This window comes from Oncorhynchus tshawytscha, linkage group LG10 (assembly GCF_018296145.1).
Source record: "Oncorhynchus tshawytscha isolate Ot180627B linkage group LG10, Otsh_v2.0, whole genome shotgun sequence".
NCBI lineage: Eukaryota > Metazoa > Chordata > Actinopteri > Salmoniformes > Salmonidae > Oncorhynchus > Oncorhynchus tshawytscha.
The window spans coordinates 19,272,025-19,287,024 of NC_056438.1; positions in this window are offsets into that span (position 1 = coordinate 19,272,025).

Below are 15,000 nucleotides of genomic sequence, written 5' to 3' on the forward strand. Positions count from 1 at the left end.
AGAAGGGGGAGAGAGAGAACAAGACAAGACAAGACAGAAGGGGGAGAGAGAACCAGACAGAAGGGGGAGAGAGAGGACAAGACAGAAGGGAGAGAGAGGACAAGACAGAAGGGGGAGAGAGAACCAGACAGAAGGGGGAGAGAGAGGACAAGACAGAAGGGGGAGAGAGAACCAGACAGAAGGGGGAGAGAGAGGACAAGACAGAAGGGGGAGAGAGAGGACAAGACAGAAGGGGAGAGAGAGAACCAGACAGAAGGGGGAGAGAGAGGACAAGAGAAAAGAGGAGAGAGAAAACAAGATAGAATAGAAGAGAGAGAACAAGAGAAAATGGGTGAAAGAGAGAGAGAACCAGACAGAAGGGGGGAGAGAGGACAAGAGAAAAGAGAGAGAGGACAAGAAGAAAAGAAAATGGGTGAAAGAGAGAGAGAACAAGACAGAAGGGGGAGAGAGAGAACAAGATAGAAGGGGAGAGAGAGAACAAGACAGAAAGGGAGAGAGAGAACAAGAAAGAAGGGGGAGAGAGAGAGAACAAGACAGAAGGGGAGAGAGAGAACAAGACAGAAGGGGGAGAGAGAACCAGACAGAAGGGGGAGAGAGAGGACAAGAGAAAAGAGGAGAGAGAAAACAAGATAGAATAGAAGAGAGAGAACAAGAGAAAATGGGTGAAAGAGAGAGAGAACAAGACAGAAAGGGAGAGAGAGAGAACAAGACAGAAGGGGAGAGAGAACCAGACAGAAGGGGATAGAGAGAGAGAACAAGAGAAAAGGGGTGAAAGAGGGAGAGAGAACAAGACAGAAGGGGAGAGAGAGAGAGAACAAGAGAAAAGGGGTGAAAGAGAGAGAGAACAAGACAGAAGGGGAGAGAGAGAGAACAAGACAGACGGGGAGAGAACCAGACAGAAGGGGATAGAGAGAGAGAACAAGAGAAAAGGGGTGAAAGAGAGAGAGAGAACAAGACAGAAGGGGAGAGAGAGAGAACAAGACAGAAGGGGAGAGAGAACCAGACAGAAGGGGATAGAGAGAGAGAACAAGAGAAAAGGGGTGAAAGAGAGAGAGAACAAGACAGAAGGGGAGAGAGAGAGAACAAGACAGACGGGGGGAGAGAGAGAACAAGAGAAAGGGGGTGAAAGAGAGAGAGAACAAGACAGAAGGGGAGAGAGAGAGAACAAGACAGAAGGGGAGAGAGAACCAGACAGAAGGGGAGAGAGAGAGAGAACAAGAGAAAATGGGTGAAAGAGAGAGAGAACAAGACAGAAGGGTAGAGAGAGAGAGAACAAGAGAAAATGGGTGAAAGAGAGAGAGAACCAGACAGAAGGGGAGAGAGAGAGAGAACAAGAGAAAATGGGTGAAAGAGAGAGAGAACCAGACAGAAGGGGAGAGAGAGAGAGAACAAGAGAAAATGGGTGAAAGAGAGAGAGAACAAGACAGAAGGGTAGAGATGGAGAACAAGACAGACGGGGGGAGAGAGAGAACAAGAGAAAGGGGGTGAAAGAGAGAGAGAACAAGACAGAAGGGGAGAGAGAGAGCAAGACAGAAGGGGAGAGAGAGAGCAAGACAGAAGGGGAGAGAGAGAGAGAACAAGAGAAAATGGGTGAAAGAGAGAGAGAACAAGACAGAAGGGTAGAGAGAGAGAACAAGACAGACGGGGGAGAGAGAGAACAAGAGAAAGGGGGTGAAAGAGAGAGAGAACAAGACAGAAGGGGAGAGAGAGAGAACAAGACAGAAGGGGAGAGAGAGAGAACAAGACAGAAGGGAGAGAGAGAGAGAGAACAAGACAGAAGGGAAAGAGAGAGAGAACCAGACAGAAGGGGAGAGACAGAAGGGGAGAACAAGACAGAAGAGAGAACAAGACAGAAGGGGAGAGAAAGACAGAAGGGAGAGAGCAAGACAGAAGGGGAGAGAGAGAGAGAGAGAACAAGAGAGAAAATGGGTGAAAGAGAGAGAGAACAAGACAGAAGGGGAGAGAGAGAGAGAGAACAAGAGAAAAGGGGTGAAAGAGAGAGAGAGCAAGACAGAAGCAAGGAAGGGGAGAGAGAGAGAGAACAAGAGAAAAGGGTTAAAGAGAGAGAGAACAAGACAGAAGGGGAGAGAGAGAACAAGACAGAAGGGGAGAGAGAGAGAACAAGACAGAAGGGGGGAGAGAGAGAGAGATGAGAGAGTGAGAGAGAGAACAAGACAGAAGAGAGAGAGAGAGAGAGAGAGAGAGAGAGAGAGAGAGAGAGAGAGAGAGAGAGAGAGAGAGAGAGAGAGAGAGAGTGAGTGAGAGAAAAGGGGTGAAAGAGAACAAGATAGAAGGGTGAAAGAGAACAAGAGAGAGAGAGAGAGAGAGAGAGAGAGAGAGAGAGAGAGAGAGAGAGAGCAAGATAGGAGAGAGAAAACAACATAGAATGGGAGAGAGAGAGAACGAGATAGAAGGAGATGGAGAGAGAGAGAACAAGATAGAAGGGGAGGGAGAGAGAGAAAAAGATAGAAGGGGAGAGAGAGAGAACGAGGAAAAATAAACTACTTTTTTCAGTCCAACACCAGCAGGTAGAAGTCAGTGACAGCCAGCATCATAAACAGACTACATCCCAGCTGATGCACAATCTCTCTTTGTGTATGCTACATTCCACGCACACACACACACAACCCCAGTCTCTCTCTCCACTGCACAGCAACTTTTTTCTTCCAGATTGCTTTTGTCAACTCTTGGTGCTAGCTTGCAAGCTAGCTAAAACACCCCTAGCATTCTGCTTTGTTCACATGATAGTAGCGTGTGTGTGTGTGTGTGTGTGTGTGTGTGTGTTGTGTGTGTGTGTGTGTGTGTGTGTGTGTGTGTGTGTGTGTGTGTGTGTGTGTGTGTGTGTGTGTGTGTGTGTGTGTGTGTGTGTGTGTGAGCGTGTGTGTGTGAAAAGAGAAGGCTCTTACCGTGTTCAGGGTTAGGCTGAGAGGTGCTGATTAAGTAGTAGTAATATCCAGAGGGTGTGTTGTGTTAGCTATCTAGGGCAGAGCAGAGCAGAGCAGCGAAGGCAGGCTAGTTCAGCAAATCTCCAGCAGCAGCGACATTCAGCCCCTAGCTTTGTGTTGTTCCCTTCTGTTCCCTTTAAACCAGACGGACACGGAGGCCGGGAACCCGGCTTCCCCTCACACACACACCCAGCGACAGACCGATGCACACAACAAAAAAACATACACGCACACACACAACCAGCCCCCCAACCTGACACTGGTGTCAGAAGCATGCAGTGTTTTAAAAAGGCTACAAATCATACATAAATAGAATTGCGTCTTTGTCTCTCTCTCTCTCTTCCAGAAAAAAAGTGTGTGCTTCTCGCTTTGGATCTCCTTTTTCTTTACTCTCCCTCTTTCCCTCACCTCTCTCTCTCTCTCTCTCTCTCTCTCACGCACGCACGCACGCACGCACACACACACACACACACACACACACTCTTTTTCTGCCTCGCTTTTTTTCTACTCAGTAGTCAAACAAAGAAAGGAAAGGAATAGAGTGCATACACACACACTCTCACTCACACATACACACACACACACACCACAGATCCCGGAGCCCAACCCCCCAGCCTGCCTCTCTCAATTTTTTCCCTGCTTTTCTCCAAACAGCCCCTCCCCGTCTTCTCTCATCACCCCTCCTCTCCTCCTCTCCTCTCCCCTCTCTCAGCCAGGCTCTGGCCTCGTTTTCATTTCATTCGCCTGTCCCCCCCCCCCACCTCCATCTATGTGTCAAACAGATGGGATTGGAGAGCGGAAGGAGCCTCTTCTCTCACCGTCCCTCTCTCCTTCTTCCCACGTCTCTCTCTCTCTCTCTTTCTATTTCTATTTAGATGGCTGTATTATTTTGTTATATTGTGTAATAATGTATTGGTGTTTTAGATTGTACTGTTAAACACGGTTTGACCTAAACTGAACTACTCATGAGAAAGAGATGACACAGATTTTTTTTAAGAACATTTGTTTTCACCTTTATTTAACCAGGTAGGCCAGTTGAGAACAAGTTCTCATTTACAACTGTGACCTAAAGCAAAGCAGTTCTACACATACAACAACACAGAGTTACACATGGAGTAAAACAGACATACAGGCAATAATACAGTAGAGAAAAATGTGTGTAAATGAGGTAAGATTCGGGAGGTAAGGCAATAAATAGGCCATAGTGGCAAAATAATTACAATATAGAAATTAAACACTGGAGTGATAGATGTGCAGAAGATGAATGTTCAAGTTGAGATACTGGGGTGCAAAGGAGCAAAAATAAATAACAGTATAGGGATGAGGTAGTCGGATGGGCTATTTACAGATGGGTTATGTACAGGTGCAGTAATCTGTGAGCTGCTCTGACAGCTGGTGCTTAAAGTTAGTGAGGGAGATATGAGTCTCCAGCTTCAGTGATTTTTGCAGTTAGTTCCAGTCATTGGCAGCAGAGAACTGGAAGGAAAGGGGGCCAAAGGAGGAATTGACTTTGGGGGTGACCAGTGAAATATACCAGCTGGAGCGCGTGCTACGGGTGGGTGTTGCTATGGTGACCAGTGAGCTGAGATAAGGCAGGGATTTACCTAGCAAAGACTTACAGATGGCCTGGAGCCAGTGGGTTTGGCGATGCAGCCCAGCCAACGAGAGCATACAGGTCGCAGTAGGGGGTAGTATTTGGGGCTTTGGTGACAAAATGGATGGCACTGTGATAGACTGCATCCAATTTGCTGAGTAGAGTGTTGGAGGTTATTTTGTAAAGGACATCGCACAGGTCAAGGATCGGTAGGATAGTCGGTAGTCAGTTTTACGAGGGTATGCTTGGCAGCATGAGTGAAGGAGGCTTTTTTGCGAAATAGGAAACCGATTCTAGATTTAATTTTGGATTGGAGATGCTTAATGTGAGTCTGGAAGGAGAGTTTACAGTCTAACCAGACACCCAGGTATTTGTAGTTGTCCACATATTCTAAGTCAGAACCGTCCAGAGTAGTGATGCTGGACGGGTGGGCAGGTGAGGGCAGCGATCGGTTGAAGAGCATGCATTTAGTTTTACTTGCATTTAAGAGCAGTTGGAGGCCACGGAAGGAGAGTTGTATGGCATTGAAGCTTGTCTGGAGGTTAGTTAACACAGTGTCCAAAGAAGGGCCAGAAGTATATATAATGGTGTCGTCTGCGTAGAGGTGGATCAGAGACTCACCAGCAGCAAGAGCGACATCATTGATGTATACAGAGAAGAGAGTCGGCCAGCGAATTGAACCCTGTAGCACCCCCATAGAGACTGCCAGAGGTCCGTACAACAGGCCCTCCGATTTGACACACTGGACTCTGTCTGAGAAGTAGTTGGTGAACCAGGCGAGTCAGTCATTTGAGAAATCAAGGCTGTTGAGTCTGCCGATAAGAATATGGTGATTGACAGAGTCGAAAGCCTTGGCCAGGTCGATGAATACAGCTGCACAGTATTGTCTCTTATTGATGGCGGTTATGATATCGTTTAGGACCTTGAGCGTGGCTGAGGTGCACCCATGACCAGCTAGGAAAGCAGATTGCATAGCGGAGAAGGAACGGTGGGATTCGAAATGGTCGGTGATCTGTTTGTTATCTTGGCTTTCGAAGACTTTAGACAGGCAGGATAGGATAGATATAGGTCTGTAGCAGTTTGGGTCTAGAGTGTCCCCCCTTTGAAGAGAGGGATGACCATGGCAGCTTCCCATTCTTTGGGGATCTCAGACGATATGAAAGAAAGGTTGAACAGGCTAGTAATAGGGATTGCAACAATTTCGGTGGATAATTTTAGAAAGAGAGGGTCTAGCCCGGCTGATTTGTAGGGATCCAGATTTTGCAGCTCTTTCAGAACATCAGCTATATGGATTTTGGTGAAGGCAAAATGGGGGAGGCTTGGGCAAGTTGCTGTGGGGGGTACAGGGCTGTTGACCAGGGTAGAGGTAGCCAGGTGGAAAGCATGGTCGTAGAAAAATACTTATTGAAATTCTCAATTATCGTGGATTTATTGGTGTGACAGTGTTTCCTAGCCTCAGTGCAGTGGGCAGCTGGGAGGAGGTGCTCTTATTCTCCACGGACTTTACAGTGTCCCAGAACTTTTTGGAGTTACAGGATGCACATTTCTGTTTGAAAAAGCTAGCATTTGCTTTCCTAACAGCCTGGGTATATTGTTTTCTAACTTCCCTGAAAAGTTGCATATCGCGGGGGCTATTCAATGCTAAATGCAGAACGCCACAGGATTTTTTTGTGCTGGTTAAGGGCAGTCAGGTCTGGAGTGAACCAAGGGCTATATCTGTTTCCTAGTTCTACATTTTTTGAATGGGGCATGCTTATTTAAGATGGTGAGGAAAGCACATTTAAAGAATAACCAGGCATCCTCTACTGACGGAATGAGATCAATATCCTTCCAGGATACCCGGGCCAGGTCGATTAGAAAGACCAGCTTGCTGAAGTGTTTTAGGGAGCGTTTGACAGTGATGAGGGGTGATCATTTGACCGCAGGCCCATTACAGATGCAGGCGCTGAGGCAGTGATCGCTGAGATCCTAGTTGAAGACAGCAGAGGTGTATTTGGAGGGCAGGTTGGTAACCCTAGATAGTGCTAATAAAATGGTTATAGCGCATTCAGAAAGTATTCAGACCCATTGACTTTTTCCATACCTTATTCTAAAATGTATTAAATTGTTTTTTCCCCTACTACTACTCCCCTACTATCTACTCACAATACACATATTTACAAAGAAAAACAGATTTTTAGAAACTTTTGCAAATTTATTAGAAATAAAAAACGGAAATATAACATTCATACAAGTATTCAGACCCTTTACTCAGTACTGTGTTGAAGCACCTTTGGCAGCGATTACAGCCTTGAGTCTTCTTGGGTATGACGTTACAAGCTTGGCACACCTGTATTTGGGGAGTTTCTCCCATTCTTCTCTGCAAATCCTCTCAAGCTCTGTCAGGTTGGATCTGGAGTGTTGCTGCACAGATATTTTCAGGTCTCACCAGAGATGTTCAATCAGGTTCTAGTCCGGACTCTGGCAGGGCCACTCAAGGACATTCAGAGACTTGTCTCGAAGCCACTCCTGCGTTGTCGTGGCTGTGTGCTTAGGGTCGTTGTCCTGTTGTAAGATGAACCTTCGCCCCAGTCTGAGGTCATGAGCGCTGTGGAGCAGGTTTTCATCAAGGGTCTCTCTGTACTTCGCTCCGTTCACCTTTGCCTCGATCCTGACTAGTCTTTCAATCCGTGCCGCTAAAAAAAATCCTCACAGCTTGATGCTGCCACCACCATGCCAACAAAGGGTATATAACAAAGTATTGCGATAAACTTTAGTTATTGACCAAATACTTATTTTCCACCATAATTTGCAAATAAAATCATTAAAAATCCTACAATGTGATTTTCTGGATTTTTTTTCCCATTTTGTCTGTCATAGTTGAAGTGTACCTATGATGAAAATTACAGGCCTCTCTCATCATTTTAAGTGGGAGAACTTGCACATTTGGTGGCTGACTAAATTATTTTTTGCCCCACTGTAAATGAATGTGGCAGGATGATGACACCAATGTGTGTGTGTGTGTGTGTGTGTGTGTGTGTGTGTGTGTGTGTGTGTGTGTGTGTAAGCTCATCTGCCTGTCACAATGTTTCTGTTTTCTCACCCAAACACGGAGATGTTTCCAATAGCTCATGTCCTCCCAAACACACACACACACACACACACACACACACATACACACACACACTCACACACACACACGTTCTCCCAGTGCCAACCAGGTGCAGCAGACAGTATTCCAGCCCAGAGAGAGAGCGTGACAATATGGAAAATAAGTTCCATTCATGACGACATATACAGCAGACCTTATGCACCTACACAGGAGAGGAGGGAGAGAACAGTGGTGTAACACACCTTGTTTCCATTATGGAATACACACTCTCCTAGATATCTATAGAGTATGGGGACATTTTGGTCTGGATGATTTTTGCTCTGTTTTGAACATAACCAACCAACCAACCAAAGTAATTTAAAAAAGTAACTGATGAAATAATGAAAAGTTTTAAAAAATGTTGAACACTATGAGATTCACGGTGATGTGAGGGTGCAGGTTTGTTAAATCCATTTTTTTCCTTAATTTTAATGATGGGTTAGAACCGGTTCAGGGAACAGACCAAAAAACAGGAAAACAACGAAATGATTTGAGGAACAGAAGCGGTATTTTAAAAGCATGGGAACCGGTTAATAACGTTATGTGACATTGCTGGGATGTTCTCCAGTCCTACTGGAAGTAATGGTTCTATTCAGAACAAAACGGTTGGAAAACATTTTGGTTCCAACCCTGCTTTTAATCCTATCCTGTGATGTCACCGCGTATCACTTTTTAGGACCTTTCATCTCGTCGTTTTAACCACAGATCATAGAAACGTGCCATTTTCATATACAGTGCTTTCATAAACTATTCACACGGACTTCAACTTTTTTCCCCTTGTTGTGTTACAGCCTGAATGTAGATTTTATGTCACTGGTCTACACACAATACCCCATAATGTCCAAAGTGGAATATTTTTCTCCCCCGAAATGTTTACAAACTAATTCAAAATAAAAAGCTGAAATGTCTTGAGTCAATAAGTACCCCTTTGTTATGGCAAGCCCACAGTAAATACATTCAGGAGTAACACGGCACATAATAAGTTGCATGGACTCACTTTGTGCAATAATCGTTTGGAAGGACTACCTCATCACTGTACACCACACAATACAATTATCTGTAAGGTCGAGCAGTGAATTTTAAACACAAATTCAAAACCAGGGAGGTTTTCCACTGCCTCACAAAGATGGGCACCTATTGATAGGTGGAAATAAAAAAGCAGACATTGAACGTCCATTTGAGGATGGTGAAGTTATTAATTACACTTTAGATGGTGTATCAACACCCAGTCACTACAAACATACATATGTCCTTCCTAACTCAGTTTCTGGAGAGGAAGCTGCTCAGGGATTTCACCATGAGGCCAATGGTGACTTTAAAACAGAGTTGAATGGCTGTGATAGAACTGAGGATGGATCAACAACATTGTAGTTACTCCACAATACTAACCTAATTGACAGAGTGAAAAGAAGGAAGCCTTTACAGAATCAAAATATTCCAAAACATGCATCCTGTTTGCAACAAGGTACTAAAGTAATACTGCTAAACATGTGGCAAAGCAATTGACTTTTTGTCCTGAATACAAAGTGTTATGTTTGGGGGAAACACAATACAACACATTAAAGCCAATTTACGCTTGATCCTGAAAAATGTGGTCGGATGCAGAGGCCAAATTGAGCAGTGCATCGCAGTGCACCTCAAAAATGTTGTAACATTACGAAGGGCTCCGTGTAGCTCAGTATAGCTCCGTATTGACATGATTGGTTGACGATAGGTGGGGGCGGGAGGTCCTGTATAAACACAAACTCACTTCCTTGACAGCAGCTCTATACGTTATACGTTGCTCCGCGAAGCGCAACAAGTATGAATACCCTGACTTCTGCAGTGGCTGTTTCACAGTAAACGCTGCACTGCCAATGCAGACATCAGATTGACCATGCAGTGCCTTTTACTGAGTACCACTCTCCCTCATTTCAAGCATAGTGGTGGCAGCATCATGTTATGGGCAAGCTTGTAATCGTTAAGGACTAGGGAGTTTTTCAGGATAAAAAATAAACGTAATGGAGCTCAGCACGGGAAAACCTGGTTCAGTCTACTTTCCACCAGACACTGGGAGATGAATTGACATTTCAGCAGGTCAATAACCTAAAACACAAGGCCAAATCTACACTGGAGTTCCTTTCCAAGAAGACAGTGAATGTTTCTGAGTGGCCGAGTTGCAAGTTTTTACTTAAATCTGCTTGAAAATCTATGGCAAGACCTGAAAATATTTGTCTAGAAAGGATCAACAACCAATTTGACAGAGCTTGAAGAATTTTGAAAAAAAGAATGGACAGATATTGCCCAATCCAGGTGTAGAAATCTCTTAGAGACATACTCAGAAATACTCACCGCTGTAATAGCTGCCAAAGGTGACTCTAACATTCAAATACTTATCTACATTTCTGACAAATGTAGAATTTGTCTTCCACTTTGACAAATTAATACAGAGTATTTTGTGTAGGTCACTGACAATAAATTACAATTAGATCCATTTTAATCCCACTTTCTAACACAACAAAGTGTGGACAAAGTCATGAGGTGTGAATAGGCACTGTACGTAGACACTGGTCTGGTGCTGGAGATAATGAATATGAGGTCGAAAAGTGGGAGAATTGCCCTTTAAGCTATGAGAATGACACAGAGAGAGATTATAAGGGTGGCGGAGAGAGATAATTAGTGAGAAAGAGAGAGTTAATATGGGTAGCAGAAAGAGAGAGAGATAACATGAGAAAGAGAGAAGAGAGAAAGAGAGAGTGAGTGAATAGGAAGACAGAGAGCAATACTGTACTGTACTATGAGCTGAGCAGAGTGGAGAGGGGAATAAACCTGTGTAACAGGGTCAGCAGTGAGACATCTCTCTGGGTCTATTACGTAATGTAACTTCCTATTGATTTATTACTGCGTTGATTTGGCCCTTAGCCAATACGTAATAGCATTTGCGATATTTGAGCCTCAGCCAAAAAGAGAGGGCAGAATGGAAGAGGGGGGGAAAGGAAGGAGGGGAGTAAGAGTGACTGCAGAGAAAGGGGGAGCGAGAGAGTGAGGAAGAGCAGAGCAGGAAGAGAGAACAGAGAGAGAGAGAGAGGGAGAGAGATAGTAAGAAGAAAGAGAGAAAGAGAGAGAGATAGTAAGAAGAAAGAGAGAGAGATAGTGAGAAGAAATAGAGAGAGATAGTAAGAAGAAAGAGAGAAAGAGAGAGATAGTGAGAAGAAATAGAGAGAGATAGTAAGGAGAAAGAGAGAGATAGTGAGAAGAAATAGAGAGAGATAGTAAGAAGAAAGAGAGAAAGAGAGAGAGAGATAGTAAGTAGAAAGAGAGAAAGAGAGAGATAGTGAGAAGAAATAGAGAGAGATAGTAAGAAGAAAGAGAGAGAGGGAGAGAGAGAGATAGTAAGAAGAAAGAGAGAAAGAGAGAGATAGTAAGAAGAAAGAGAGAGAATGTAAGAAGTTAGAGAGAGAGAGAGTGAGAGAGAGAGAGAGAGAGAGAAAGAGCGAGGGTGGATGTGATTCAGTGAGTGCTGTACACGGCAGGGTTATCAGTGTTTCTGTAATCACTACAGTTAAATAAGAGAGTTAGAGCCAGACTCACTGTATCCACAGGCCAGACCTACACTACGTTCTAAATGTCACCCTATCCCCTATATAGTACATTACTTTTGACCAGGGCACATAGGAATCACGTTAAAAGTAATGCACTATATAGGGAATAAGGTGTCATTTGACCCCGGGTCTGCACAGGATCAGCCCTGCTGTACCAAAGCTGGCTTCAAATACCACTTGAAATCATTTCAAATACTTTAGCTGGGTTTGATTGAGCTTGCATGCTGAAATGGGACAAATAGAAAAGCCCCAAAAGTGCAAATGATACTGCCCGCCCATCTGGAACTCCAGGCAGGCTAAAGGGAACACTCAAAGTATTAGAAAGATTTCAAACAGTATTTCAACACAGATCTGGGCAGTACACACACACACACACACACACACACACACACACACACACACACACACACACACACACACACACACACACACACACACACACACACACAGAGGAATATTCATAAGCTCATAAATACACACTTCTACTGCATGTACTGTATCCCTCTCATAGCACACAGAAACTCTCAAACTCACAGGCATCTGAAGCGTGAACACAAACACACACACACTCCCATTCAAGTTTGAGTGCAGCACATTAGTGTCAAGGCTCTGTCTATACATTCAGCCCTCTTTCTGTTTCCTTTCCTCTTCCTCCTCCTCATCCCCCTTTACCCTGGAGCACTTCCTCTTTTGTGAGATCCCGCTCTCTCCACAGAGAGGAAGGACAGCAGACGGGAGTGAAAGGAGGGAAGCGGAGAGAAAGACGCAGAAAACTTCATTAATGGACAGAAGGAAGCAGAAATCCACTGAAAGACAGGAAGGAAGAGGGAGAGAGAGAGAGAGAGAGCACAAACAGGCTTTCCTCTTGACACCGTAAATAATTCAATTCCTTTTTTCAATAAATGTTTCATTCCCTCGTTCTTTTTAGCTCTTATTTTTTAAAGATATACTCAACCGGGGGCATGCGGTCTCATTAATTGGCAATTCCTGTTTAACATGTTGCAGCTGTGTTCAATTAGCACTGATATTAGCACTATTCCTCTTGACACCACTCTCTCATTCTTGTTCTCCCTCGCTCATATCCTCTCTCCATTTATCTCCCCCTTTCTCTACCTCTCTATCGCTACCTCTCTCCCAAAGCATTCCCTTTGATTCAGTGACCGCGTTTACATGCACACCAATAACCCGTTATTATTTGGGATACTCAAGTTGACTCATATAAACATCATATCCGGTTTAAAATAACCCAAAAATGCTTGTATCCCGGTTATGAGAAACCCTGATAAGATGCCTGGGAAATGCTGATCTTAGACGGGATACTGTGGCATGTAAACATCTTACCCCGTTGACTGTTGTTTTTCACGGTGTGTGCAGGATCAGTCTCGCATATCATGGGTGTTGTCATCTGATTGTCAAAGTAGGCCATATTATAATTTGGTATGTAATTTGTTTCTCAACTATAGTTACAGTTGTGGCCAAAAGTTTTGAGATTGACACAAATATTAATTTTCACAAAGTTTGCTGCTTCAGTGTCTTTAGATATATTTGTCAGATGTTGGAATACTGAAGTATAATTACAAGCATTTCATAAGTGTCAAATGCTTTTATTGACAATTGCATGAAGATGATGCAAAGAGTCAATATTTGCAGTGTTGCCCTTTCTTTTGCAAGACCTCTGCAATCCGCCCTGTCATGCTGTCAATTAACTTCAGGGCCGCATCCTGACTGATGGCAGCCCTGTAACGGTTTTCTAGTGGTGATGAAGGAGAGTCGGACCAAACTGCAGCGTGTCGATTGCAATCCATGTTTAATACAACAAAGAAAACACGAACTTACAAAAAAAACAATAAACGAAACAGCCTATCTGGTGCAAACTAACAGAGAGTACACATAGGACACTAAGGACAATCACCCACGACAAACTCAAAGAATATGGCTGCCTAAATATGGTTCCCAATCAGAGACAACGATAAGCACCTGCCTCTGATTGAGAACCACTCCAGACAGCCATAGACTTTGCTAGACAACCCACTAAGCTACAATCCCAATACCACCACCAAAACCCCAAGACAAACACACCACAATTACAAAAACCCCATGCCACACCCTGGCCTGACCAAATACATAAAGATAAACACAAAATACTTTGACCAGGGCGTGACAAGCCCATTCTTGCATAATCAATGCTTGGAGTTTGTCAGAATTTGTGGGTTTTTGTTTGTCCACACACCTCTTGAGGATTGACCACAAGTTCTCAATGGGATTAAGTTCTGGGGAGTTTCCTGACCATGGACCCTCTTGACGCCAGTCCATCCCCAAAAGTCTTCGCCTCACTGTGAGTGCAGATGCACTCACACCTGCCTGCTGCCATTCCTTAGCAAGCTCTGTACTGGTAGTGCCCCGATCCCGCAGCTGAATCAACTTTAGGAGACGGTCCTGGCGCTTGCTGGACTTTCTTGGGCGCCCTGAAGCCTTCTTCACAACAATTGAACCGCTCTCCTTGAAGTTCTTGATGATCCGATAAATGGTTGATTTAGGTGCAATCTTACTGGCAGCAATATCCTTGCCTGTGAAACCCTTTTTCTGCAAAGCAATGACGACGGCATGTGTTTCCTTGCAGGTAACCATGCTTGAAAGAGAAAGAACAATGATTCCAAGCACCACCCTCCTTTTGAAGCTTCCATTTTGTTATTCGAACTCAATCAGAATGACAGAGTGATCTCCAGCCTTGTCCTCGTCAACACTCACACCTGTGTTAACGAGAATCACTGACATGATGTCAGCTAGTCCTTTTGTGGCAGGGCTGAAATGCAGTGGAAATGTTTTTTGGGGGATTCAGTTCAATTGCATGGCAAAGAGGGACTTTGCATTTAATTGCAATTCATCTGATCACTCTTCATAACATTCTACAGTATATGCAAATTGCCATCATACAAACTGAGGCAGAAGACTCTGTGAAAATTAATATTTGTGTTATTCTCAAAACTTTTGGCCACGACTGTAGATACAGTTGAAGTCTGAAGTTTACATACACCTTTGCCAAATACATTTAAAGTCAGTTTTTCACAATTCCTGACATTTAATCCTAGTAGAAATTCCCTGTCTTAGTTCAGATAGGACCACACTTTATTTTAAGAATGTGAAATGTCAGAATAATAGTAGAGAGAACGATTTATTTCAGGTTTTATTTCTTTCATCACATTCCCAGTGGGTCAGAAGTTTACATACACTCAATTAGTATTTGGTAGCATTGGCTTTAAAATTGTTTAACTTGGGTCAAACGTTTTGGGTAGCCTTCCATAAGTTTCCCACAATAAGTTGGGTGAATTTTGGCCCATTCCTCCTGACAGAGCTGGTGTAACTGAGTCAGGTTTGTAGGCCTCCTTGCTCGCACATGCTTTTCAGTTCTGCCCAAACGTTTTCTATGGGATTGAGGTCAGGGCTTTGTGATGGCCACTCCAATACCTTGACTTTGTTGTCCTTAAGCCATTTTGCCACAACTTTGGAAGTATGCTTGGGGTCATTGTCCATTTGGAAGACCCATTTGTGACCAAGTTTTAACTTCCTGACTGATGTCTTGAGATGTTGCTTCAATATATCCACATCATTTTTCTTCCACATGATGCCATCTATTTTGTGAAGTGCACCAGTCCCTCCTGCAGCAAAGCACCCCCACAACATGATGCTGCCACCCCCGTGCTTTACGGTTGGGATGGTGTTCTTCAGCTTGCAAGCGTCCCCCTTTTTCCT